The following is an 11,311-nucleotide window of genomic DNA, read 5'->3' as shown; positions in this document are numbered from 1 at the left end:
AATCCCGATGTGCAAATGGACAAAAGTGAGAAAGGGTGAAAAAGCCGTGAGCCATTGTCCATTGTGGGTGCAGCCCCTGGCTGGGCTGGGACTGCYCTGAATGGCCCTGAAGGCCCTGCAATAACAGAACTGCTTTGGATTCTCTCMRTTCTGGCCACACTCTGCTTTAGGTAAGCTGGACCAAGCATCAAGGAAAGCAAAAATAGCAGCCAACAGCTTGGGCAGCATCTCATCTAAATCAGGGGTCAAGAGTTTCCTCTTCAAAACTGAACCTGGCTGCTGGCAATCACCTCATTTTCATGCCCTTTGTAATTTACCTCTTCTYATCCAGTGACTGCTGCTGTTACTGCTCAGGCTCCAGAGCAGGGATGTGCCAACACAACTCATCARTAACCACTCCTTGCCCTTTTTTTGTGCTGTAGCACATCCCATACACGACCCTACAGCCTGGGCACAGCCTCACAGCTCCTCAGGGCATGAGATTCCTGCTCCAGCTCTTTTGGGAGCAGCAAAAAGGWGGTGTTGTTCCAGGGAGGGTGAGCAGGGAGCAAAGAGCAGCACCAAAGAGAGCACAGCCCCTGTGTGAGAAGGATCAGAAATCCTTTCATTTGCACACAGGTTCCCAGGAAACCAGTGAGGAACCCAAGGCACAAACCCACACGTGATACAGCATAACTGAGCCAAGGACTGAGCTGAAATTCATCTCCTGAGCCCACAAATGAGAGCCAGGGGGTGACACCCCCGGTGGGGCTGCCCAGGACAACCAGARCCATGTGGAACTCAGGGATGGAGTTCCTTTAAGGACTGATTTTGATGAATAACTCCTAAATTACCCTGCCAAAAGGGTAAGATGTGCAGGTGAAGTGTTTTCACTGGCTTTGGTGCTGCTTCTCCCTGTATTCCTTGCAACCAGCATTGTCAGGGACTGCTGCCACCTCTTCTTTCACCACATCATCTCTGTTTTCTCCAGCTTCACTCAAACTTTCCCACCACAGCCTCATTACAGCTGCTTTTCCCAAGGAACACCTACGTGATTTAATGCCTTTCTGGTGCCTAATCAAGAATCCTACTGAAAGAATTCTTAAATTAGCCTTGCGTGCTCCTCATCAGATCATTAGCCATGTTGGCTTTCATGTTATTTTCCACTGWAATCTGGGCTTTTAAGTGATTTCTGTCCCAAACCTGAACATGAAAAAGCATGTTCTAATGCATCATGTGCTATTTAACAAAGAAAAGGTCTCAGTTGCTGCTCTGGTGCCACAGCCCCCCAGCGTTGGGGATTTTTGCAGTGTCCTGAAGTGACACTTAGACTTGAGCTCCTGTCTGCTGCTTGTTGCTGTTTATAGCAACAGCAAACATTCAGCCTGTTRAAATTTGGGGTTTTCTGTCTGTCCTTCAGGAGAAAGAGGTGATCAGTCTGGTTTTTAGGGAAAACAGATGTTTGGTGTAGCAGGTGGTGGGAGTTACCTGTGCAGCATTACAATCCTTGTTTTGGGGGATGCGTCCCCATGACCCAAATCAGGGAAATTATTTGGTTCTTAGAAAGCCAAGGGAAGTTCAGTGTTGTTTGCAGTGAGAAAATCCTTTATAATTTGCTGCAGGCTGCATAGACACCCATGTGAGAACAAGCCTTTCTTTTTCTAGCATTTCTCCTTGAAATCTCTGCCAAGTCCCCTGCCTGAAGGGGAATTCAGAATTTCCAAGGTTAACAATGCCAGCAGCCCCCTGGCCTATGGGTCTGCATTTTCATACATATCCCAAATGCACCCAATTTACCACTTAAATGCTCTGGTTTGTACCAGAGGGGGAAAAAAGCTTTCAAGATCAAACACTAGGCAGTGTCTTCTACCAAAATCTGCTAAAAGATTGTGGAACAGAGCTCATCCTGTGGGAGAGCAGCTCTTGGAGTTGCAGGAACAGCCTGAGTGGTGCAACCAAAGCTGCAGCCTCAGCCACTCACAGAGACAAATTAATTTAAACAGTTCTTCATTGTGCCAAAACACAGCAAATGTCCTGTCACCAGGAACTGATTTGAAATTAAAAATCTTCCTTTTCTGGGGAAGGAAAGGCAAGGAAATAGYAAGGAAACAGCAGGAAGTGTGGGAAGCTCAGGTGACATTGGGGACTCTACTCTTTGGTGTCCCAAAGAGCCCAGAAAGAGCTGCAGGGGAGGCCCACCCAACCTGAGGTTCCTCTGCAGCTCTGAGAGCCTTTCTGAGCTAAGGGAGCAAAGAGGAAAAGGGAAAAAGGAAAAAAAAAATCCATTTCCAAGCAGGGGCCATCCAGTTGCACCTTCCCCCATGGAAACCCTGCAACGGAATGGAAGAAGGAACTTGGATGTGGAAAACTTGAAACCCTGGGAGTGTTTATTGGTGGCAGGAGAAAGGTGGGCTGGAWGATGTGGGAAGGGAGGACAGGAGTCAGGAGCTCCTGGCAGAGCTTCAGGGAGGAGAATTTGACTGCAGATAAATCCTAGAAACCCCTTAGGATGCAACAGAGCTGCCTGATTTAAMATCTTAGGATATCCTGAGTTCAATGGGACCCACAAGGACCATCAAAGCCAGCTCCTGGCCTTGGGTGGTGTGGGYTGGAAGAGTTGGAGGTTTGTCAGGAGCAATAATAGAGAATAATAACTTTTCAGAGCAGCAGGAAAAGGCTGGGACACGGGACAGGAATCAAGGATTAACCCAGCCCCTTTGGGGGATGTAAACACAGACCCCAAGGGCTGCTGGAGCCCCAAAGCAGCAGCTTGGTTGCCTTCCCAGCCCCTCCTGCTCGTGTCCAAGGAGCAGGAGGGTGTCAGGAGCTGTCTGTCTCTCCTGCCTGGCAGCTGGCAGCTCTCCTCCTCCTCCATCATCCTGCCCAGCTCATCGCCAGGTTTTTATGCAAAGCAGAAAAGCCTCATTGAGTGATGCTGCGAGCACTCCCCTCTCGGTGCTGAATGTGACACCCATCACAGCAAGCAAAATGTTCTGGCTGGGTCAATGCTTAGTGCAGGTASAGAATGACTCRRGAAGTGCAGAGTGGGGAGAAATCCRGCCTGGGGAGGAAGGGGAACTGACTGAGCTTGCAAAGTGTGTCAGTCTCTGAACTGGGAAACAGGCCCAGACAGCCTCACAGTGAGTCTGATATTCAGCTGCATATGCCAAATGCCTTCTGACTGCCCTGACAGAGCTGCAGGGAGCAAACCCAGAAGGGCACTGATGTCTCCTCTGGTTCATCAGCATTTCCTGCAGACCATGGACAGGCAGAACTTGGTTTCGTGCTCCAAGCCCCATCCAAYCTTTTGAGTTGTGCTGTGGGATTCCTTTGGGATTTRAGCCACASCAGGTGTTCAARGAGTGTTTGGACAATGCTTTCAGGCACAGGATGGGATTGTTGGGGTTGTCCTGTGCAGGACCAGGAGYTGGACTGGATGATCCTTGTGGGTCCTTCCAGCTCAGGAGATCCTGAGCTTTTAACCAGGCAGCTCTGTTACAGCCAAGGGTGCTGTTGTGATTTCTACTGGGTGAGTTGTTCCTGCAGTTCCTCATGGCTGGAAATCCTTCTGCCCATCCCTTTCAGGAGCACCTGACCCATAAAGTGTCAGCTCAGAACAAATCCTTGTGGAAGAGAGCCAGGTGTTCTGTTCAGAAACAGAATGGGGTCTGCAGCACCACCAGCCATGAGCTGGGCACCCAAAGGCTCTGAAGAGACCAAGACACCTCTGGAAGAGATCCAAAGGACCAGGGGGCACAGGGCTTTGGCTCTGATTGTTTTTGTTTGAAAGTGCTGTGCTGATGATGTGGGGGTGTTGCCTTGATTGGCCAGTTTTGATAATGACACAGACATGGTTAAGGGGATAAAAAGGGTTTTACTTCAGTAATTGTGATTTTAGGTGCACAGTTTGATGGCAAAATGCACACTTGTGTATAGTATGCATACAAGTTTTATAGATTTTAGAAGTTAGTACATTTATCTAGGATTTTTCAATAAGAAACTTAAGGAATAAAGTAATGTTTCCTTATTCTAATGCATTCTCTSTGGAATTAGGTTAGAGTCCAGTTTGCACAATATGTTCCAGAGAGAAGGCTTCATTTAAGAGTCTCAGGTTTAAGATAGGACAGGGCGTACTGACTTATTTTTGAGGATGTTTGGTTTCTTTTTTAGTAGAATTTTTAAATTAAGCTGGAATATCAGGTGACAGGAATTACAAGCATGCAGRTTAAGGAATACAAGGGATATATAAAGGGTACAGAAAATGTATAAAGGATATWAAAGGGTACATWAAAAGGAAAGGCAARAATCATCAGGTATCAGGGGGAGCAGAGGGCTGGGGCAGCACCTGTGCACCTCCAGGGAATCCTCTCGACCTGGGCAGGTACAGGGAGCACCAACACCTCAAGCTGCTGGCAGCCTCCATGGCAGGGGGGAATGGCAAAATCTGATAGTAGATAATAGATCTGGATAATCTGGATAATCGAAAAAGAAGTACTGAGATGGAGAATCCCAAATTAAAGCCACTCTGGGCATTGTAAGTGGTGGTTTTTGGGGGCAGCTGGGAGAGCAGGGGTGGTAACACCATTGTGCACAAAGAGCTCTGGGTTCTGCTTTTGAAAGTAAGGAGCATGGAGCTGCTGAGGGAAGATTCTGCTGGGCTGGTGCTTGAGTGAATCCCAAACATCTCAGAGCACCTGCTGCCCCCAAAATGGGGTTGAACAAGGATTATATTTTCCTTTTTTTTTTTTTTTTTTTTTTTTTTTTTTTTTTTTTTTTTTTTTTTTTTTTTTTTTTTTTTTTGTGATTCCTTTATTATTAACATCTCCAAAGGTTACACAGGTGGCACCTCTGCGGCTGAGCCTTGCACTGGGCAAAGAGCTCATTTGCCTCTCCTCTGCTTATGCCATGTAAAAATTCCATCTGTCTGCTGGAAAGCAGAGTAGAGGATATTTAACTGCAGAATTTGTCAGATAAACCAGTGTTTAAAGGATCCCTCCTCCCTGCATCCCATTCCATCTCCTCTCTCTTGTCTCRTTCAGGATGTTATTAACTCGCTCTGCAGCCATGGCTCTGCTCAGAGACAGCATCAAACCAAACAGAGCAGGAGCTGCTGGAAATGCAGAAAAATTCATCCCTCTGCTCTCTTAGCTGGAGAATTTTGTATTTGCGACCATACCAGAGAGAAGATAAAAAGGAATTCATACAGGAAAGCTGGAAAATTCAATCTGTTGCACCAGAGAGGGAGATTTAGGCCACATGAGACTCCTTTTACTCCAGTAGTCCCTGCTGGCATTCCTGCTTTTCCTGCCATGGTGACAGGGAGATGTTTACTTGGAGCCTTCATTCAGCTGCCCAGGTGAACAGCTGCTCAAAGCTTACAATGAGTTCAGTTATCTTAATATAGTTTAGGCTGAATGGAGATATTTTTATTCCAGGCTAAATGAGGTGTTTTTAATGTCAGCTACTAAATTATCTCATGCAATCCGCTCGCCGCCTCCTGCTGAAGCGCTGAGTGTCTGTGCTTGGGAGAGGCAGAGTCATTTTCCTGCAAATGTCTTCAGAGCAGCACGACCGTGACCTTACTCTGACACTTGTGACAGAGGTGCTGCAGAGCTGCCACGAGCAGAAATCCCTYCCCCAAGCCAGGGAAGATCCAAGAGGAGGCAAAATAACCCAGGTGAGGGTTCAGACCTGTTGCTGGCTCTGCCTCTGTGGAGGAACCATTTCCTCACTCACTACTTAGATTTGATTTATTTACCAGATTTTATTTAATGGGAATCTCACTGATGGTATTTAGGGGCAGAAATTGGATGGGGTGGGCAGCGCTAGCTCAGGTTGTACAATCACAAACTAATCTGGGTTGGAAAGGACCTTAAAACCATCTCACTCCACCCTAGGGACACTTTCCACCAGATTAAGTTGCTCCAAGCCCCATCCCTGCAGCCTAGAGGCTCAGGCTGGTAATTCAGGAATGGCCACTAGCCGTGCCCATGGGCTGAGGCAGCTTCACCTCTGCTGRTTTTGGATGCTGCATCAGGACAGAGGCTCAGCCCCTCTTCTCCTTTTCCCAGCTGGCAGCTTTTCCCTCTTCTCTCCGAGCAATTCCCTGAATCATTCCGTGGGTGTGTGGAGCAGTGGCAAACCCTTCAGCCCCTGTAGGCTTATTTTGTGTCTTCAGCACTTTCCTGGGACAARGGCCTTGAGCTCTGGTGTCTGTGTGCCACACCTTTGGCAGGGCTGGAGTGTCCCCACGTGCCCAAGTGGCTGCAGTGTCGTGCTGGCCCCGGGGTGGCTCCTTTGGATCTCCTGGATTATCCACGTCACGGCCCTGCAGCAGCTTTGCTGCCTCTTAGCACCGAGCTAAGTCCCTGAGGGACAGAGCCCTTCTCACTCCCTCTGCTTCCAGGGACTGAGGTTGTTCTCCCAGTGTGACAAACGCGGCTGGGAATGGGCTGGGCGTGTTTTAGCCCTTGGAAGTGGCTCTGGAAGCAGCTGGGGCTGAGCAAAGCTGGGAACTCCAGCACCTGGGAAGAGATTCCGGGTGGGGTTGTGCAGAGGGTGTTTAACATTCACRGCAGCGCTGGCTGCAGGGTGAGCTGCTCCCTCCTGGGAGCTCGGGGAGGGACCCAAAGGCAGCTGCTGGGGAAGGAATAACATCATTCCTACAATAATCCTGCTGGCTTCCCCTTCTGCATCTTAAGCAATGAGATCAGGTGCCATCTAGTGTAAACCCTTCCTGCTAATGCACATCTGACTCCATCCAGCTCTTGCTGTTATTTGTTCCTCTCTCTGCTTTGATATGCAAGTCTGAAACCCTCAGCTGCTGGAACAAAAGCAATTTAGCCATTTCCCAGAAGATTCTGCAGTAAAAACCTCACCAAGGGCCCGCTGGTGCTGTGCTAAAGGGAGAGTAGGAGAAAGATCCTACACCAACAACAGCTGGGAAACCAAACAGGGATGGGATGGGATGGGATGGGATGGGATGGGATGGGATGGGATGGGATGGGATGGGATGGGATGGGATGGGATGGATGGGCTGTGGGGTTGTCTGTGCCTGAGGGATGGCACAGCTCTTCTGGGCAGTCTCTGGACAGGTTTCCTCCCTCTGTGGCATCTGCAAAATGATTGTGGAAATGTCTTTTAGAGGGAAGAGGGAATGGGCCAGATCCAGCCTGTGCTGAACTCAGGAGGGGATGTTCCCTTCCCTCGGACAGGGTGTGTTTGGGACCATTTCCATGCACCCTCCCCAGGCTTTCGAGGCATTTCACATCCCTCCCACCCCTGCTGCTCTCCCCTGGGAATTCCCTGATCAGAGTCCCCATGGAAGGAGTCCCAGCCCTCCCAACCCACCCACCACCAGCAGGTCACTGGGTAGAGGGGCAGAAGGCTGAAACCACGCTCTAAGAGCTGATATAAATCCAGCTGGCACCAGGAAGTGCGGGATGTGTCTGTAAATATTTATTTTTTCYACTCCTGCCAATTGACTTAGGAGAACCATTGACTCCTCGTGCAGCCCCAAAATCCCTCCTCGCGCAAAGGTGACTGGAAAATACTCAGTTTAACTCCAGCCTGAGGTTGAAAATCGTGTGGAAAGTGAGGGGAGCATGAGCTGAAAGTTTCCACGGAGGATTCCTCCTTCCCGCGGACACGGGAAGGGCCGGGGCTCGGTCCGAGCTCTGCTTGGAGCAAATCTCCCGGATCTGGAGCTCGCAGGGCAAGGCAATCCTGCCTCGGGGGAGGAGAATGAATATTTAAAAATGTAATCAGAGTCATTGGGGAAATGTGACAGGATTTAAACGATGACATAACACGCTTGTCTTGTCTTTGCTGCCGGTGCTAATGAGCATGAATTGAGAGCATTAGCGATCTATCCACGGGCATTAGCGCGTGTGAGGCAGGGGATCGCAGCCCTAATTAGTCTCATCCTCTGCTGCCAGCGCAGCCACTTTGCCTGCCCGCTACTCGGGAGTTACTCAGGCTTTGCCGCAGCACCGTCCCTCCCCTACACCTGGTTGTAGCTGGATTTTATCACCTTTGTCTCCCTAAGAGAAATCCGAACGCTTTTTACGTTCTTCTGGCGAGTCTTGGAATTGTGATGACATCTCTGAGAGTGTTTTTTGATCTGTTTTCTCTTGGCCATTTGTCACTTTAGGAGAATTTTAAGCATTCAGAGCAGTTTTTCTCTCTTTTTGTTTCCTTTTTTTTTTTTCCCCCTAAAACTAATATTTGTTCTCCCAAACGCCTCATTCCTGCAAGAAAACCGGAGCAGTTGTGCTGAAAGCACACAAATAAAAACCTGCAGAGAAAGGAGCCAGAATTCAAGCTTGTCCTGGCTGTTTTTCCTCTGTCTCCAAGTTCCCAGTTCCTCACTGTGGGATTTTCAGTGGAAGCTGATGGAACCCCATCAGTTGGCCACAGTGGGATGGGTGCTGGGAGGGAAGGGATCCAGCCGAGCTCTTGGGCAGGAAATCAGTCCTCTGGCATCTCCCAACCTCTCCCCGATGGTAGGAAATTAATTTTGAACAATCCAATGGCCAGGATGATGGATTAGATGTCTTTGCCCCACTACATTTAATCGATGGCAGCGGGTATTTATTGCATTATATACTACAAATCTATAATGATTAGTACCTCATTAACCTTTTCTTTGCTTTTGATTGTCTTCCTGCGGTGTTGCAATAACAGAAGCAGAGCTCTTCATCCCTCTCCAGCCTGGCAGGGATGGGTTTGYAGGCTGGAGGAGATGAGAACTGATGATTTGGATCAAGAGTGTGACACTGCGGCCCAATTATCCTCRGAGGGAGTGGGGGAATCTCAGTGTTAATCATCCTCACCAGGAGAGAGATGCTCGTGGGGAAATTCCAGCCTGGCAAAGATCTCAATCCTGCATTCCTGTGGCAAAAGGGGAGCAAAACGCCCAGCAGTGCAAAGCTGGGCTGGGRAATTGAGGATGAGAGAGTTTCCCGGTGCTCTGGCAGCATTCCAGAGCTGTCACAGCACGAATGAGCTGCTCCCTGGGGACTTTTCGGGGTTACACTTCCCCCTGGGACACGAACAGTCTCTGGATAGACACACAGGGAAAGGAACAGTCTCAGTGAGGAGCTGTAAGGATTAAACCCCTTTTTGCCCTGGGATTTGTTCCCCCAAGTTTGTGCAATCAGACCTCGAAGCTGTGCTCTCCTGCTGGCAGGGCTGAGTTGTGCTCCCGATGCAAACCTGCAGGGATGGTTTGTACCGCTGCAGTCACTTCCACCACTGCAGAAATGTTGGGAACCCGCCCGTAAATCCTGCCAGACTGACAGCCTTCCCCAGGCTGATAACTGTGTTTGAATTAGAGAAATGTTTTCAAATGAGATAAATACCTTCCAATTAGATTAGCTCTGTGTGAGTTTGTCAACTCCCAGTGTGAGTGAAGCCCCTGATTTTCCCACCTGCTGGGAGGCTGAACTTGTGCAAATGAGCTCTGCAATGCTCAGGTCTGATGGGAAAGTGTTGGATGTATGAACAGAGCCCTTCAGAAAGGTGCTGTACTTCCCCCAAATTCATTTGGTGCTCCCCAGCCAGCCCCCAACGTAAGAAGGATGTGGAGCTGCTGGAGTGAGTCCAGAGGAATCTGTGAAGGTGCTCTGAGGGCTGGAGCCCCTCTGCTCTGGAGATTGGGAGAGCTGGGGGTGCTCACCTGGAGAAGAGAAGGCTCCAGGGAGAGATCAGAGCCCCTGCCAGGGCCTAAAGGGGCTCCAGGAGAGCTGGAGAGGGACTCGGGACAAGGGATGGAGGGACAGGACACAGGGAATGGCTTCCCACTGCCAGAGGGCAGGAATGGATGGGATATTGGGAAGGAATTGTTCCCTGGGAGGATGGGGAGGCCCTGGCACAGGGTGCCCAGAGAAGCTGTGGCTGCCCCTGGATCCCTGGCAGTGCCCAAGGCCAGGCTGGACATTGGGGCTGGGAGCAGCCTGGGACAGTGGGAGGTGTCCCGGCCCATGGCAGGGGTGGGACGAGATGAGCTTTAAGATCAACCCAAACCATTCCATGGTTCTGTCAGTGAAATATCACAGCCTGTGTGGGATGTGCTGCCCTCCAGAACAAGGCAAGGCTCTGGTGTGCAGAGCCCCAGCATGATGCAGTCCCAGCCTGAAGGGTGGAGCCTGGGCTGGGGCAGGATGTCCCCAACAGGAGGAGAATTCAGGGTTGGAGGTGTCAATTTGCACTGTGACCCCCTCCATGCACAAAGTTGATCCTGGATCATCCATAAAGGCAACACTGAGGATGAAGAGTCTGACTTTCCCCTTCCATCATGCAAATTCCCAAATCCAGTCAGGTTTTTGCCATTGAGCTCAGCTGGGTGGGCATACTGGAGCTGTCTGACAATTTCCACAGTGTGAATAAACCCAGTCCTGTGGAGTAAGTTATTTTCACCCCTAAGGCTGCTTCCTTCTGCCTGCGCTCCCTGTGGCACAGCTCCACAATCATAAAATCATACAGTGGCCATAGAATCATGKAATCCCAGGCTGGTTTGGGCTGGAAGGGACCTTAAARCTCATCCAGCTCCAACCCCAGCCAAGGGCAGGGACACCTTCCACTGAGCAGGTTCACTAAACTTCACCTCTCCCACCCAAGGACAGCCTCAGGAACAGGCTCTGTGTCCTTAAACATCAAATTGAACAGCCAAGGTGCCCAAATCYGAGAGCAGGCACTGCCCTGATCCTGTGCCAGTGTCAGCTCTGCCTGTCCGTGACACCCAGGCCCACATCGTGACTTAGCCATGATTTGTGCTGGGCATTAAAAGAAAAAAAAGAAGCTGATGACGCAAGTGGCTTTTTCTTTCAGGCATTTCAAGCAGGACTGGAGAGTGCATAAGTGCAAGAAATTGCTGGAGAGGGGAGGAGGATTGCAGCTCTTAAATCATCTGGCTCTGCGATGCAGGGTTACACTCAGTGGTGTTGGCACAGTGGAGAGATCACTGCAGGCAAATCGGGGAGAAACTTCTGCTCCTTGCAAAGGCTTTTTCATCAGAAAATGGAGCAAATGTGGGTTTGTTTTAATGTGAGCTGCTTTGACTTAGAGTTTTAATAAGTGTCACAGCATTCCTGGGGCTTGAAATCAAAATATTGCTGGGAATACAGGTGAAACTATTGTTGTCTGYTTGATTTGATTAGGTTTTTAATCCAGACTGCCTAAATGATAAACTCTAATCCTGTGCTTTCCACCCGTGGAAACAATGTCTCAGTGATTTGGAGATAAAATTCTCATCTTTGATCTTCCCTTGGCCAATGGAAACCACCAAATCCCTACTCAAATGAAGCTATTTGGGGCTGGCTGTGCTCAGGTG

The sequence above is a fragment of the Malurus melanocephalus genome, unplaced genomic scaffold, assembly GCF_030028575.1.
Source record: "Malurus melanocephalus ecotype Western Australia unplaced genomic scaffold, MMel_1.1 scaffold_541, whole genome shotgun sequence".
Classification (NCBI taxonomy): domain Eukaryota; kingdom Metazoa; phylum Chordata; class Aves; order Passeriformes; family Maluridae; genus Malurus; species Malurus melanocephalus.
Note: the sequence above shows the minus strand (reverse complement) of the source record.